This window comes from Somniosus microcephalus, chromosome 2 (assembly GCF_052327205.1).
Source record: "Somniosus microcephalus isolate GS21.2 chromosome 2, FLI_Smic_1.0, whole genome shotgun sequence".
NCBI lineage: Eukaryota > Metazoa > Chordata > Chondrichthyes > Squaliformes > Somniosidae > Somniosus > Somniosus microcephalus.
In genome coordinates this window covers 32,459,884-32,476,608 of record NC_140988.1, presented here as the reverse complement: position 1 = coordinate 32,476,608, position 16,725 = coordinate 32,459,884, and positions in this window count along the sequence as shown.

Sequence of the window (16,725 nt, the reverse complement as noted above, 5' to 3'; positions counted from 1 at the left end):
GGAGTGTGATGGAATACTCACCACTTGCCTGGATGCATGCAGCTCCAACAACACTCAAAAAGTGCGACACCATCCAGTACAAAGCAGTCCGCTTGATTAGCACCCCATCCACCACCTTAAACAGTCACCCCTCCAAGTCACACACCATCCTGACTTAACAGTATATCGCCAATCCTTCATCGGCGCTGGGTCAAAATCCTGGACCTCCCTACCTAACAGCACTGTGGGAGTACCTTCACCACACGGTCTGCAGCGTTTCAAGAAGGCAGTTCACCGCTACCTTCTCAAGGGCAATTAGGGATGGGCAATAAATGCTGTTGTTGCCAGCGACACCCACATCCCGTAAACAAATATTAAAAAAAATTGTCTTGGGGGCGGGGCGTGTAATAGACGCATTCATGCGATACCACCCACTTTGTGCCACTTAGCAAGACAAATTCCTACCCATAAGTTTTTAAGTTGATTATGTGACGATTTGCCCTCTTCAACCACCCCCCACAAAAAATTACAAAATGAGTTTACAGCCCTCTCACTAACAAGGGAAAAAGAGATTAACTATTAATTTTGCAGCACTTGCGCTCTTTTATTTAAAGGGTTTAAATTCTTTATGGGGGTTTCACTAAGCGTTCATTTTTCATATGATACAAGGTATGTTTATCGATCTATTCTGAATTATTTAATCCTCTTGCATTTGCTTCAGAGTTAAACACTACATTCAAACTCTAGTCTTTTGCACTAATGTTAAATAAAATAAGATTATTCCTAACATAAAATGAAAGCTGTGGAAAAGCCTGGAAACCAGCACTCTCAAGGCCATTTTGCATCAATATATTTTTAATGTACTAAAAATCATATTCAGATACATTCAGTTAGAATTCTGCTGGACTGCAAAAGCATGTCTTTCAGAAACATTTATGTATGGAAAGGATTGGAGGTGAGAGACTCTACAGAACAATGGGGAAACTGACCCCTGTGATGCAGACAACCCCACCGCTCCACCTAGTTAGCTTGCTCGGGAAACATATATCTCAGTCACTAGTCCCTTACACTACACATAATATAAGAAAATGTGCAGTGAAGAAAGGACATTGGACCCTTCACAGACTGCTCCTTCTGTAATCCATGTATCTGCTCTGTAAAAAGACTTCCTGAACCTCCAGGGTCATCAAGTAAAACTCCAAAGTATTTCATCTTCCAGACATCTCCACTACTTAACCTTAACATAGTGGAAGACTTATTATAGTGTGCATATTCACATTAATTTGTAATTGTCAGTTAGGTTCAAAGCTATAATCTTTGACGTTTGGTCATAAAGAAACACAAGAGTTTTGTGTCCTCTCTGTGTACTTCCCAAAGCACACAGGGATACAAGTGAAATGCACATTGGCCTATTCGGGGCAACAGCATATCAATTGGACTTGGAGGTTTGTTGCTGTCCCTTTATATAAACTTTCCGTGGATTGTGGCTTGCACAACATCAGTGGTCCCGAGTCACGTCCGCCGAAACCCCACGTAGCTCATTAAAATAGCTCCGCCTCCCATGCAAAAGACCAGAGAACGCCAGTTTTCAGCATGGACGGCAGTTCTGAACGGGCATAAATTTACACTCAACATTTCAAGCACGGCAGGGCCCAAAATCACTATTTCTAGTGTTTCATGGTGATTTAAAAAATATATTTCTCCTTACTGAGCCCAGCACTGGGTTTTCTATATCTTTAAATGCCATTTTATGGCATCACAATCTATTACATTGAAAAAAGAAAAGCTTCCACAATTGCATTTTCTTAAACATGCTGTGCTTAATGTGTATAAATGCTGGCTTCATAACTTCCATTAAATAAAGAGGGATTTAAAGAAGATAGATGGCTTATGTTTCATGCTTTCCTCGGGCCTTGATTGTTCACAATGGCCCAGTAATTCGGGTCCCAACGCGTGGGTACGCACGGGGTACCCACGCGTGGACCCGATGGAAGTGCCGGTTTCTTGCATGCACAGCGCATGCGCGGGAAAACGGCACTTCCGGTCCCCTGAAAGCAGGGGTTAAGAGGTGAAACGTGTGCGACGTATGAGGCAGCGCGTGCGCGTTGAACTTCCTTTTTTTTGACAGGTTTGCCCGTGCGTGAATGCCTCCACTTTCTACACATTAAAAAAGCAGACGTAAGGACTTCATTTTAAAAGGTAAGTGGTCAATTAATTAAAATTAGAACACTTTTTCCACAGGTTTATTATTTTTAAATACTTTACAGTAAGGTAAGTGTATTTTTAGCTCCGATTTTTTATAAAATTATTTTTTTCAAAAATTTTAATTATTGTTTAAAATGGTTATTTAATGTTATTTATAGTTGATTTAAATAGTGTGAGTTAAAAAAAATTATTTTAAGGTTATGTACTGTTTTGGGCGCCCGGAGTTTTCATGAGTTTGACAGGTCGTATGTCAAACTCATGAATGGACTTTTCCCTCCTCCGATTGGTTGCCCAGTGCTCACGTGATCCCAGCCGACGCATCGTACTAAGTACGCCGCTGGGTCACGCAAGCACAGCGCACCGGGAGCTGGAACGGGCCACAGACAGGAAATCCACGCAGGCCCAGGCCTCAACTGTCGGCGCACTATGTAAGTGTAGGTCGGGGGCTTGCACCCGCGGGAAGCATCCGACACGAATTTCTGGGCCGTTGTGTTTTACGCCAGTTTTTATGTTCATGTGTATGCTGATGAGATCCTCAGGAAATTTCAGTGCATGTTGCTGTTGGCAAGATTGGCACAGAAACCAGCATAAATATCGGCGTAAGTCAGATCGAGGTAATTCCAGCTCTGCTATTGTCTGGATGCAAAGCACAAAGCAAACAGAAAAAGATGCACAGGATAAATGTCAGCTGCTACCAAACAGAAAAAATGGGGGGAGCTGTAAGATTGTGAAAAGTGTAATGAAACCGCTGCTACCGTTTGGAGATCGAAATTGCGACTGAATTGTAAGATGATAACAGATGGATTTAAAATGTAGGAAATCAGCATGTGTTCTTTGTTTGTGAAGACACAAAATGGTGGTCAGTATGTGTTCTTTGTTTGAGAGGCCAGGTGGACAATAATTGACAAGGAAGTCCCGCCCCCATACATCTCACAGGAACAGGAACATGTCATGCAGAAGGAACTCCAATCAGGGAAGGCTTGGAGTGGGACTGACCTGTCAGAGGGAGGCAGAGTGTGATTTACGATATCCCAGGGGCGGGAGTTTTCAAGCTTTCCGAAGATAGAACTTCAGAGAACACAGAAGAAGAACACAGAAGACAAAGCAGGCAGAAGATTGAAATGAGAAATCTGGCCAGTTTATGTTTCGACTTACAGTTTCCCTTGACCGATCACCCAGAAATGAAGGAGTATGTATGAAAGTCGGACATGGGCATAGATGTTGTCAAAGGGGGTACTTTTATGTACATTTGAATTATTAAAGGGGCACTTTTATATACTTTGAATTGATCATTTGCAGGCATATTTATTACCGGGAGTTCTTTGAATTTACTGTCAAAGGTGCTTCTATGTACACTTGAATTTTGAACTATAGTCTGATTAAAAGACCAATTTTATTGATCACATCCTTGTCTGTCATTGTTAAGCTAATTCGTAATTCTCAAGGTCCGAACAGTAGTAAGAGAAAGTCTTACATGAGCTTCCTATGAAAATGTTTGATGTAGATAATAGTTTATCCTTTAACACCTAAAAAAGATGGTTTGAAAGGTTCGGTTGGATCAGAGTTTGGGTTTCGTTGATTAAAAAAAAAATGGTGTTTGTAAAATCTCTTAAACGGTGGAATCAATCAGGTCATTGTTTAACTCAAATTTACCCAGAGAGTGGTTAGTTTGCCCAGAGAGTGGCTAGAATGTGGAGCTTGATACCACATGGAGTAGTTGAGGTGATTAGCATCGATGCATTCAGTACATGAGGGAGAAAGGAATAGAATGATATGCTGATGGGTCTAGTTGAAGTAGGGTGGAAGAAGGCCCGTGTGGAGCATAAATATTGGCATAGACCAGTTAGGTCGAAAGGCCTGTTTCTGTGCTGTACATTCTATGTAATTCTAAGTAACTCAATAGCATTCATGAAGTGAATAAACCAGTGAAGGAGGACTGGCAAACCCCAAGTCTGTTCTGTGAAGATTCTAACCTCAAGCACAAGTATGGATCCACTTGATGGTAGGGCTCACCTAGTACAGTTCAGGTTTCTTTCCAACACTCTTTCTTGTGTTAATAGGTAGACTCCAATTTTCATAAACAGACCGAGTCCCTGGTGAATCAAAACCGTCTCTATTCACTGCTACGTACTGTTTAGCAGTGTAATGATTTTGAGTAAAAAATCCTTTGTGTACTCTTAAAACAGTCATTAATTGGTTTGAAATAGTGGACAAAAGAATTTTGTGTGAACACATTAACTAGTGTGTTACAAGAGGAAATTAAGCCCCTTAATGATTGTATTATGAGGCACATACTTTCTCAAGACATAGAATCAATAGGGCCTTTAAAGACAGTCTCACTATTCAAAGTGACTGTTGTTACTGACTGGCATTTTCATTTTTTTAAATTAATTCACAGGATGTGGGCATCATTGGCAAGGCCGGCATTTATTGTCCAACCCTAGGCGCCCTGAGAAGGTGGGGTTGGACCTTCTTCTTGAATCGCTGCAGTCCGTGTGGTGAAGGTGCTCCTGCAATGCTGTTACTTAGGGAGTGCCAGGATTTTCACCCAGCGATGATGAAACAACGGCGATATATGTCCACGTCAGGATGTTGTGTGACTCGGAGGGGAACTTGGAGGTGATGGTGTTCCCAGGTGAAAGTCACGGGTTTGGAAGGTGCTGCCGAAGAAGCTTTGGCGAGTTGATGCAGTGCATCCTGTAGATAGTACACGTGGCAGCCATGGTGTGCTGGTGGTGGAGAAGTTGGATGTTTATTCTAGTGGATAAGGTACCGGTCAAGTGGGCTGCTTTGTCCTGGATGGTGTCAAGCTTCTTGCGTGTTGTTACAGCTGCACTCATCCAGGCAACTGGAGATTATTCCACCACACTCCTGACTTATGCCTTGTAGGTGGTGGCGAGGCTTTGGGGAGTCAGGAGGTGAGCCACTAGCTGCAGAATAGCTAGCTTCTGAATTGCTCTCCTACATTACTAAGATGTTGAAATTAATGCCAGAGGTAATCTGAGGAGGAACAATTCAAACTAACTCCACATGACTTCAATCATTTAGCCTGGAAGTTTCTCAATGAGAGAAAGGGCTATACCTATTACAGTCAAATAAAGTCTCTCTTTGAGAGAACCTAGGGACTGTGGAGAAGCAGAGAGATTTAGGGGTCCAAGAACAGAAATCACTAAGAACGAGTGGACAGGTACGAAAAATAATTAAAAGGACTATTGAAATGTTGGCCTGGATTGGAATACAAAGGGATGGAAGTTATATTACAGTTATATAAAACAATGGTTAGACTCCATTTAGAGTATTACATTCATTTCTGGGCACCACACCACAGGAAGTATATATTGGCTTTGGAGGGGGTGCAGCGCAGATTCACCAGAATGATACCAGAGATAAAAAGGTTAAATTATACAGACAGGTTGCATAGACTTGTATTCCCTTAAGAACATAAGAAATAGGAGCAGGAGTAGGCCATTCGGCCCTTCGAGCCTGCTCCGCCATTCAATCATGGCTGATCTTCTACCTCAACTCCACTTTCCAGCACTATCCCCATATCCCTTGGTTCCCTTAGTATCCAAAAGTCTATCGATCTCTGACTTAAATATACTCAATTACTGAGCATGCACAGCCCTCTGGGGTAGAGTATTCCAAAGATCCACAACCCTTTGAGTGAAGAAATTTCTCCTCATCTCAGTCCTAAATTTTCGCCCCCTTATTCTGAGACTGTGACCCCGGTTCTCGACTCTCCAGCCAGGGGAAACATTCTCACAGCATCTACCCTGTCAAGCTCGTTAGGAATTTTATTTGTTTCAATTAGATCACCTCTCATTCTTCTAAACTCCAGGGAATATAGAGTATAGAAGATTAAGGGTTGATCTAATTAAGGTGTTTAGGATAATTAAAGAATTTTATAGGATAGTTAGAAAGAAATTATTCCCTCTGGTGCGGGGAGTCCAGGACAAGGGGGCATAACCATACAATTAAAGCTAGGCTTTTCAGGGGTGATGTCAGGAAACCCTTCTTCACACAAAGGGTAGTAGAAAGCTGGAACTCTCTTCCCCAAAAAGCTCACTGGGAGAACAATTACACATTTATTTTTCCCACCACCACAACAAGAAAAATAGTATTAGCAGGTATTTCACTCACAGCATCAGTGCTCAGTAATGCAACCGCATGCAACAGATAAAATGTTCAGCTTATGCTCCTTATAGTATTTGTTTTGGAGTCCCAAGCATTCAGAAAATCAACTGAATCCTTTCTGTGCTTTCTGCTTTCAGTCATCTGCTTTATTTGTTTTATATCTAATTTAAAATAAAAGAATCCCTTCATTCATCATTTTAAAATGAGAACTTCAAATTCTATTACACTTTGCGTAACTTACTGAATGAAAGGCAATTTGGTGACATAAAAGAATGATTCAAGAGCACAGACTTCCAGGATTAATCCATTCTCAGTGCTCTACAATGCAAGTAGGATGAAAAGGGCCCTGCCATTACATTTCCAGAACTGGTAACCACTTTACAAAGACAATACCCCCATTTGATCTTTAGTGGCCTGCTTGATTATGTTTCTATCAAACACTTTTAGAAAATATTCTTTTCCATAGCAATCACACATGGTACTCTTTGAACAGAATTAATATGACTTCCAGGTAAATGCTAATGTGCCCACAAAAAAAAATCACAGCCTTTGGGCGATCCTAGCAGATTAAATTTGATTGATGGGAGGTCGAGCGGAGCTGCCCTCTTTATACTGCCCGTTCTCAATGAGACAGTTTTATTTATGTGCGTTGGATGCTTTTAGCACATGCGTACATCAAACACTCTGATCGGATGCCCACTCATTTCCCTGCCCCCTCCCCCCCCATTTCATTGGAAAGGAATCCAGAATGGATAGAGGGCAGAAGGTGAGGAAATGAAGTGGGTGGTGCTGGGAGATTTATACTGACAAATGATCATCATCACCAATCTTGAAAGCTGGAGCCTCTGCATGCACTAATCATTTAATAAAGTGAGGTCTGATCATCTCTGTCTGCAGATGCAGGCACCAGAGGGTGGGCATAGAGGACATCTTGTGCTGTTCAACTTCCCTGCCATTATTCATAGGTGTTTGTCTTCTTCCCAGCACCTCAGATAGAGGGCACCCACTGGAGGAAACATCGATGCCAGTAATAGTGGTATGGACCAAAAAAAAAATTATAGCAACTGAAACAAAGGTTTTTGAGAAGCTATGTGCCAGGTCAAAAAAGTGTTCTGGTAAATTGTCCATAATTGGCCTCTAAACAGCTAAAGTAAGATCTTTCATTCGGTCCTTTAAATCTACTTGTCTGCAATGCTAAGTGCCTGGCAACCCAGGTGCTCAATTACGATAGATGTTGCGCTCAAGCTGTGTTGGTCCAGCCTGGAGGGCACGAAAAGACATGGAAAGTATCAGAAAGACACTCCCAAATCCTTTAGCTATCATAATGAAGTCCCCACATGTTTCACCCAGGGGCTTTCTTAAACTTCTGGAAAGGTGAATCATGCGCAATCAGGGTAGAGATTCTACATTGCAGGATGCTGCTCTTTTCGGTCTCTTTAACACCCGGGGTTCGGCAGACAAATATGGCAATGGAAAATCGGCCTCAACATGTTTTACATGTGTATTTTGGGAATTACTTGCACCTCTTGGCCTTTTGCTTATCCCTTTCTCCCGGTCACACCACTCCCTCTCGATTGCATACCCCCCTCTTCGCATGAGGGCCTCTGCATCAAATTTCAATTGGCCTTTGCAGGTGAGCTACCTGGCAACACCCAGAAGGTGTCTGTGGCTGGCCGGTCTGATGAACAAGACCCGAGGCCCACTATTGGGTGGGCCTTACGCCTACCTGTTCCAGCGCAGGGATTATGCCTTGTGTCCAGAACCAAACTCTAGGCCAAGAAATCCTGTAGATACATTGAATCATTTGCACTAATGATACAGGGAGCTAACAATGGCTACTTATATTTTTTGTGCCTCTTTGGGTCAAGCATTTCACACACTTTAACAAAATATTTACTTTCCAAAGATACTTACATTTTAATGGCTACTCTGCAATTCCAACCCCCAAACGCCCTCCCACACAAACATGTTTTCACTTTTTGTGTTGGTAAAATAAAATATCTGATTATGAATCCATAAATCTGCCTTGTTTGGGATTATTCTCATGAATCAGGTCTTGGTACAATCATGTGATTCATGTTTTTACTTATTGTTCCATTGCAGTGACGTAACATACAGCTGAGCACTGAAATTCCCACTTTCTCACGTAAAAATACATGAAAATAAATGATTTTAACATAGTTAACTTGCTTAAGCACGAACGGTTCCATTAAACCAATTCTCCTTATAACAGGGATTAATTAAAGAAAGATTTATCCTTCCTCGGGTCAGAATTGTAATAGAAAAAAAAGCTGCTTCACATTCCTGTGGCCACAGGTTTGAACCACGCCTTTGACTGGCTGTTAAGAGGAACCCACCAGCCACATGAGTGACGGGACCCATTAGCTGTCAGCTGGTCCATTAGCTGGGATTTCAGGAGAGGCAATGCCACACAGGCTGTTTCATCTCAGAGCAGCTGCATGTCAAGCGAGGCTGACATAAAGGTGGCATGAAGAAGGGTCCTCACTTTTATCTGTCTGTGATTCAAATAGAGGTGTAAAAGAATGACAGGTCTTAATGGTAAAATGAAAGTGGAAAAAAAATGACGTTAAAAAGCAGCCGCTATAACTACTTAAAGCTTCAATGTCCATGTGTTGTCACAAAATCATTTTAAGGACGACTACTGGTTAAAAACCTCTCACAGCATTATTCATTTACAAGATTTCAGTTTTTGCAATGTAAATTGGATGTGTAGTCACACCTTCCAGGGCTCTGGCCAATCACAGAGGGTGAAGTGGGGAGCTGGTGGCGTGAGTATAACATGCACTGATTAAATTGGCCTCCACAATGAAAAGCTGAAAACCTTCATACCCAGTTGTAATTAGAAAAATATGCTTTAACAATCGTAGCTTCTTTAGGTCCTACCTGTGGGTCAAAGAAGTAATATGTAATGGGGCACCACAGGGTAGATTTTCTTCTATGGATGCCTGCTGGGTGCATGACAGGCACAGTACACCTCAGTTTTGCTGCACTTGAGAGGAGAACAGCTTCCTTTGTTCTTCCTCCTCTGGGGGAACTCAAGGCGCTGGTCCACTCTCTACCTGGTCCACACTCAAAAGAAGATAAGAAATAGGAGCAGGAGTAGGCCATGCGGCCCTTTGAGCCTGCTCCACCATTCAATAAGATCATGACTGAATTTCTACATCAACTCCACTTTCCCGCCCGATCCCCATATCCCTTGATTCCCCTAGTGCCCAAAAATCCACCGATCTCAATCTTGAATATACTCAATGACTGAGATTCACTACCCTCTGAGTGAAGAAATGTCTCATCATCTCAGTCCTAAATGGCCGACCCCTTATCCTAAGACCCCTAGTTCCAGACTCTCCTGCCAGGGGAAACAACCTCTCAGTATCTACTACAAATCAAGGAGGAACTATGTGTTCCGAACCCTGGTTGCATCGAATTGTCATGTGGAGATGTTAAATAAAACCGCAATACTTGTTCGTGAGATTTTGGCCCCACCCGCGACTCTTCGGCCCGAGCTGGGAGGAGGGCGGATGAAAGGGGGCCCTTTCACTAGTTTTTTACAATGAATGTAAACCCAGGAAAATGAGGCAAGAGGCCTGGGGAATAACCCCCACCACAACAAGAAGAAGGAGTAACGTAGTAAAACGTCCCAAGGCGCTTCGCAGGAGTATTAACAGACAAAATTTGACACCAACTATATAAGGAGATTATTAGGACAGGTGAACAAAAGTTTGATCAAAGAGGCCGGTTTTAAGGATTGACTTAAAGGAGGAGAGAGAGGTAGAGAGGCGGAGATGTTTAGGGAAGGAATTCTGGAGTTTAGGGCCTAGGCAGGTGAAATGCAAATGGTGGAGTGAAGGCAATTGGGGATGCGCAAAAGATGCCACATCATTGAAATACAAACACTGGGCCTACACCTACCACTACAGCTTAAAGATTTGCTATGGCCATGCTGGCATACTTGGTTAGAACAAAGGTCTAATTCTACAGGGCTCGAGTACAAATCCAGCCTAGAGGAATAAGATGGAAGATTTCTCTATATGCAAGTGCCATAAATGAATTAAGATGCAGCAGTTCTGACGCAGTCCTTATTAACTAGGAAAGCTAACACACGCTGACATTAAATTGGTCGTCTCAAATCAGAGCGGCCACAATGATGCCTGGTGAGGTAAGTGAAATGTCGCACTGGTGACATGGGGTTAAGGCAGATTGCCGGAGCAGAGTAAAAAGGAACTTTTCTTTGCACATCTCATTCGCTTTATCTGTCCTGGGAATGTTTGATGCTGATATTTTGTGCATAAATCAATGTTCCATTCCTCGGCATTGACACTCCTCATCTTCATGGGTACAAAATTCCATCAAAAAGTAATTATATATAAAAAAACTGCCACTTAGAATGGCTAATATATAACCGCCGCTCAGTTCCCCAGAGGGCCCTCAAATAGAATTTAATGAATCCCAAAGATTCCACTGGATAACATTTATACCTAGTTCCGTATCAACTTTACATCACTACAAAGTAGAGCTTTGTCACTGCTATTTAAAATAGATGTTCTGAGGAGTACTTTCTCTTCCTTTCTTTATCTTCTTATTGGCAGTGATGTGGGCCGGCAATGGATTCACATTTATAAAAGTAGGTAAGACAGATTGGAAAAGCTGCACACTGGGAGAGAGTTAAGTACAGTTTCAGCACCAGCCCTGGGCCGTCACGTGTTAGGCCAGCTCTGCATGGATTATACTGATTTATTGTAGCACTCATGTTGCTTTACAGTAAATGAAACCCTTTTTATCTGAGGAAGTTGGATTCTCCACAGCCCATACAATTTACAAGAGGAGAAACTTTGATGAATTATAAATAAGTCTTTGTGATCCACCCCATTACCAAATTGCACCACAAACTGAGTGATGCAAATCTGCTACTTTGAAGTTGCACTGTCAATCAAAGCATAATGAATCTAAACAGATATTTTAATGCTCTTGAGCTCTTCCAGCTGCATTGTCATACCTCCGAGGGAAAGGAGGCGTAAAGCTTGTGAGAGGCTTTATGTATGTGAGCCCACGATGGATTTTGAAACATATACAAGTAGGCAATGGTGAAATTACTTCCTGACCTTGCACATGAACTAAATTATAAATAATTCAAAAATGTATTCACTGAATAAATTTGTGCTGTTATTCTGTTCAAAAGTCATGAATGTACTTACCCCAGCCTTTTTAAAAATAATGGTACAGCTTCATATTCATGAAATATTGCTTCCTCATTAAATTATAGAATTTCAAAAAAAAAGTTAAAAGCATTTTAGTGCAATTATCATTACTTATTTGCTTAACTAAAACGATTTTAAAAATCTGTTTTTACAAAGCTCATCTTTGCAATGCTCTGTTATCCTTAATTAAATGACCTTGTAATTCTAATCTTGCTGGGAACTGTGATATTTATTTTTGTATGACTTCGTTTTCCAAGGAGCCTCTTGAAATCCCAGACCACATAAAACAACAACCTTGTTAATTCAGAGTTTTTAGATTAGGACTTAATTAAGTTTCCATTCAGGTTGAATGCACTGTGTATGTAGTTCGTGATTCCTTCTGAATGTAAATTAAAACTCACCTCTCTCCCGAGCTACACATCAATAATTAAACTTCACTGAATCCCATTTACCTATCCCGCAGATATGTAGGGATAAGTTCACTTCTAGCAGCGATTTCTTTCTGCTCCAGTGTATAAAGAGTGACGTCGCCTGCATTAGACCTCCATTACTATCTGGCAACACTACTCATCTTTTACACTGCTCACAACAAAACCACTGGGAAAGCATCTTAACAAATACATTCAAAGGCAAAAAAAAAGACTGTGTGGACAAAGTACGTGGTTTTAAATTGGCATATTTCATCACATTAATTACCAACTGAAGCTGTAACCTTACAAAGATTTGTAGAACAGAGACTCTAATTTGTTCAATTATATGTCCTTGAACATTTTGAAATTGAGCACCGTGGTCACACTTAAAAAATAAATGACCCTCCCTTAAAGCAGCAAAATAACCTTCTAGCATGTTTTTTTTAATTCGTTTTATGGGATCGGGGTATCGCTGGCAATGCCAGCATTTACTGCCCATCCCTAATTGCCCTTGAGATGGTGGTGGTGAGCCACCTTCTTGAACCGCTGCAGTCCGTGTGGTGAAGGTACTCCCACAGTGCTGTTAGGGAGGGAGTTCCAGGATTTTGACCCAGCGACGATGAAGGATCGGCGATATACTTCTAAGTCAGGATGGTGTGTGACTTGGAGGGGAACTTGCAGGTGGTGGTGTTTGTAGTGTATGTAACCTGTACCACCTTAAGAGGATACCTTAAGGTGATGGACTACTTTTTGATGGCTCCTGTACATTGTAGTACCGGTGGTGACCACACCGGTATATAAACCCTGTGGAGCAAAGTGTATTCCAGTTCAGCCCTGACCCTCAATTACTAAAGACCTGTTTAATTATTTCTGTAGTCTGTGTCCAGTTATTCAGCATAACTACATTTGGAAACACAGACTCAACAGTGGCGACGAGTCTGAACTTACCTAGCGGCAGTTGCATCAAAGGAAGCTTCGCCTCTGAAACGGGCGTCGATCAAAGACATCCACCCTCAACATCCTGCTGGGCACTGCATAGCACGGGAGGCAATCGGGAACCCGGGTTGGTTTCTGGCCACGAAGTCAAACATCAGTGAACATCCCTTCGACGACAGCGGCGGGTAAGCCCGATCGAGCGGCATGGGGGGGAAGTCGGTCGAGTTGTCAGTAAGAGAAGGGGAGGGAAACGACGAAAATGGCGGAGAACACGACCGCAGCCGGTGTCAGGGGCCGGACTGCAATCGGGGCAGAGACGCACAGCAGCCAGAAAAGCATTTATGTCCACAAGGACCGCTGGGAGGCGAGAACGGCAACAGCGCGGTAATCGCCATTTTGAGTCGGCGGGGGAAGAAGACAAGCGCGGGAAAAGCCGCCAAGCGCGGGAAGCCGCCATTTTGAAAAAAATAAAATAAAATAATAATCATATCCGAAGGAAAGGAAACTCAACAAGGATGCCAAAAACGGGTAACATCACTGCTTTTGATAGCGATGTGGAAGATTGGGCCACTTATGTGGAACGCGTCGAAGTTTACTGTACAACGAATGAGGTACCAGAGGATAAGAAAGCACTAACCCTATTAAACTCGATGGGTGCAAAGACGTATGGGTTATTAAGGAACCTTGTAACACCAGATAAACTGGTAGGAAAGAGTTTCGCGGATATTGTTACTATTCTGCAAGAGCATTTAAACCCCGCGCCGCTGCTGATAGCGGAACGATTTAAATTCTACAAAAGAATTCAACTTAAAGAGGAAAGCAACGCTGAATTCTTAATCGAACTGCGCAAGTTATCAAAGTACTGTCAGTTCGGTACAGGACTAGCAGACGCACTGAGAGATAAGTTTGTGTGTGGGCTCCTAAGGGAAGGAACCCAGAAGCGACTGCTAGAGGAAAAGGATCTTAAGCTGGACAAAGCTTTCAGCATTGCAGCATCACACGAGGCAGCAGCACGAGGCGCTGCAGAGATACAGCAAAGGCCATTGGAATTCAGCACCAATGAAATGGCATTGGGCGCAGTAAAGTGCTATCGTTGCGGAAGGACAACGCATGACCAGAACCAGTGCTGGTTCAAAGATAAAGAATGCAGGCAATGTGGCAAACTTGGTCACATAGCGAGAGTATGTCGGTCAGGAAAGAAGACCAGCAGCAAAAAGTCGCCACAGGAGAAGTACAAAAAAGTACACAAGGTGACAGAGAACAGTTCGGATGAACAGAAGATGGATTCAGACTCCAGCAGTAAGGAACTGGGTTGTCTAAAAATACATAATGTGGGTAACACAGCAGACCACCAAACTATCTGGGTCATGCTTCGGATAGCAGGAGTGCAAGTGAAGATGGAATTGGACACTGGATCAGCATTGACGGTTATGAATAAGCAAGATTACAAAAGGTTATTCTCGCACATTCCCCTGAGGGATACGAAGATTGTATTGAAAACATACACGGGGCAAATAGTATACCCCATCGGAAAGATAAAAGTAAATGTGGTCTACAATGGTAAAGAAAGTCAGGAAATGGACTTGTATGTGTTACCTGATGAAGGTCCGCCACTACTGGGACAGGAATGGATCCGGAGAATAAATGTGGACTGGCATTCCATACAAGCACTGACTGTAGATTCCTGTAAAGAGGACGACGTCAAACCTAAACGACTGTCCAAAATATTGGACGATGCTAAGGAGGTGTTCCAACAGGGACTGGGAACACTGAAAGGAATTACGGCAAACATCAAGGTTGAAGAACATGCAAACCCAAAATTTTTCAAAGCCAGACCGGTACCTTATGCGATACAACCTGCTGTGGAAGCAGAGCTGGAAGGGCTAGAACATTCAGGAGTACTGTCAAAGGTGGACTGGAGCGAATGGGCCACACCCATTGTTCCTGTCATGAAGCGTTCGTTGAGCAACAAGCCGGGGGAACCTGGGAAGGTTCGCATCTGTGGCGATTTCAAGATCACGGTTAATCCGGTTCTTCACACGGTGCAATATCCGCTTCCGCAGATTGAAGATATCGTCGCTTCACTGTCTGGCGGGAAACACTTCACCAAGATAGACCTGGCGCAGGCGTACCTACAGATGGAAGTTGATGAAGCGTCACGCCAGTATCTCACGATCAACACACATAAGGGCTTATATCGGTATAATAGACTGGTTTTTGGAGTGGCATCGGCTCCAGCGATTTGGCAAAGGGCCATGGAGCAGGTATTGCAGGGAATTCCAGGCACACAATGCTACCTGGACGACATTCTGATTACAGGAGATGATGATAAGGATCACCTCGCGAATTTGGAGCAGGTGCTCACCAGATTGAAAGAATATGGGCTCAGAGTTAATCGCCAGAAATGTGAGTTCTTTCAAAAGCGAATCTCGTACTGCGGCCACGTCATTGAGGGGCTCCATAAGTCACCTGACAAGATCGAAGCTGTTGTGAAAGCTCCCGCTCCAGAAAATGTATCCCAGTTGAGGTCGTTCCTTGGGTTGGTTAACTATTACCACAAGTTTCTTCAAAATTTATCCACGGTGTTACACCCGCTGAACACTCTTTTGCAAATGGGAATACCATGGAAGTGGAGCGATGATTGTAAGCGGGCTTTTCAAAAAAGCAAGGCACTGATCACCTCTAAGGAAGTGTTGGCTCACTTTAACCCAACGCTGCCTATTCGCTTAGCTTGTGATACTTCTCCATATGGTATCGGGGCAGTGCTCTCACATAAGTTTCCAAATGGCTTGGAAAGGCCAGTCACGTTCGCATCCAGATCATTGACCTCCGCAGAGCGCAACTATGCTCAGATAGATAGGGAGGCTCTCAGCCTCGTGTGGGGAGTTAAGAAATTTAACCATTATCTGCAAGGCCAAAAGTTTACGCTGCTGACAGATCACCAGCCGTTGGTTTCCATTTTTAACCCTAAGAAGGGTGTTCCGATTATGACGGCGCAGAGGCTTCAGAGATGGTCCCTTTTCCTAGGGGCACATCAATATGATATCGAATTCAAAGGTACAAAGCAACATGGTAATGCTGATGGGCTGTCGTGCCTGCCACTACCTACAGCGGAAGAGGCACCGGCAGTTGACCCTGTCGAGATATTTCACTCGACCATCATCGAATGCTTACCAGTCACCAATGCGGGTATTGAGAGAGAGACCCGAAACGACCCGACACTGTCTCGGGTCTACGATTTGACAGTGAAGGGATGGCCAGCACATGGCGACCCACTGTTACCAGCATTCTCAGCCAGACGAGAACAGCTGTCCGTCTGTCAAGGAACATTGATGTATGGAACAAGGGTGATTATTCCTCCTAAATTAAGGGAGAGAGTTCTGAAGGAATTGCATGAAGGTCATCTGGGGGGAGTCAAGATGAAAAGCCTTGCTAGGGCTTATGTGTGGTGGCCAGGTATCGACAAACAAATAGAGGATCTGACTAAAAGCTGCTCAGGGTGCCAAAAAGGTCAAAACGCACCTCCAATTGCACCGCTGCATCCGTGGGAATGGCCTTCAACCCCATGGCAACGTGTGCATATCGACTTTGCAGGTCCATTCATGGATTCCATGTTTTTGATAGCAGTAGACGCACATTCTAAATGGCCAGAAGTGATTAAGATGTCGACCACTACCTCTGAAAAGACGATCGCAGTTCTAAGAACCATATTTGCACGGAATGGGTTGCCGGAACAAATATGTTCAGACAACGGACCACAGTTCGTGTCAGAAGAATTCCAGAAATTCATGAAAAAGAATGGGGTGAAACACTATACATCTGCCCCATATCAACCGGCTACAAAT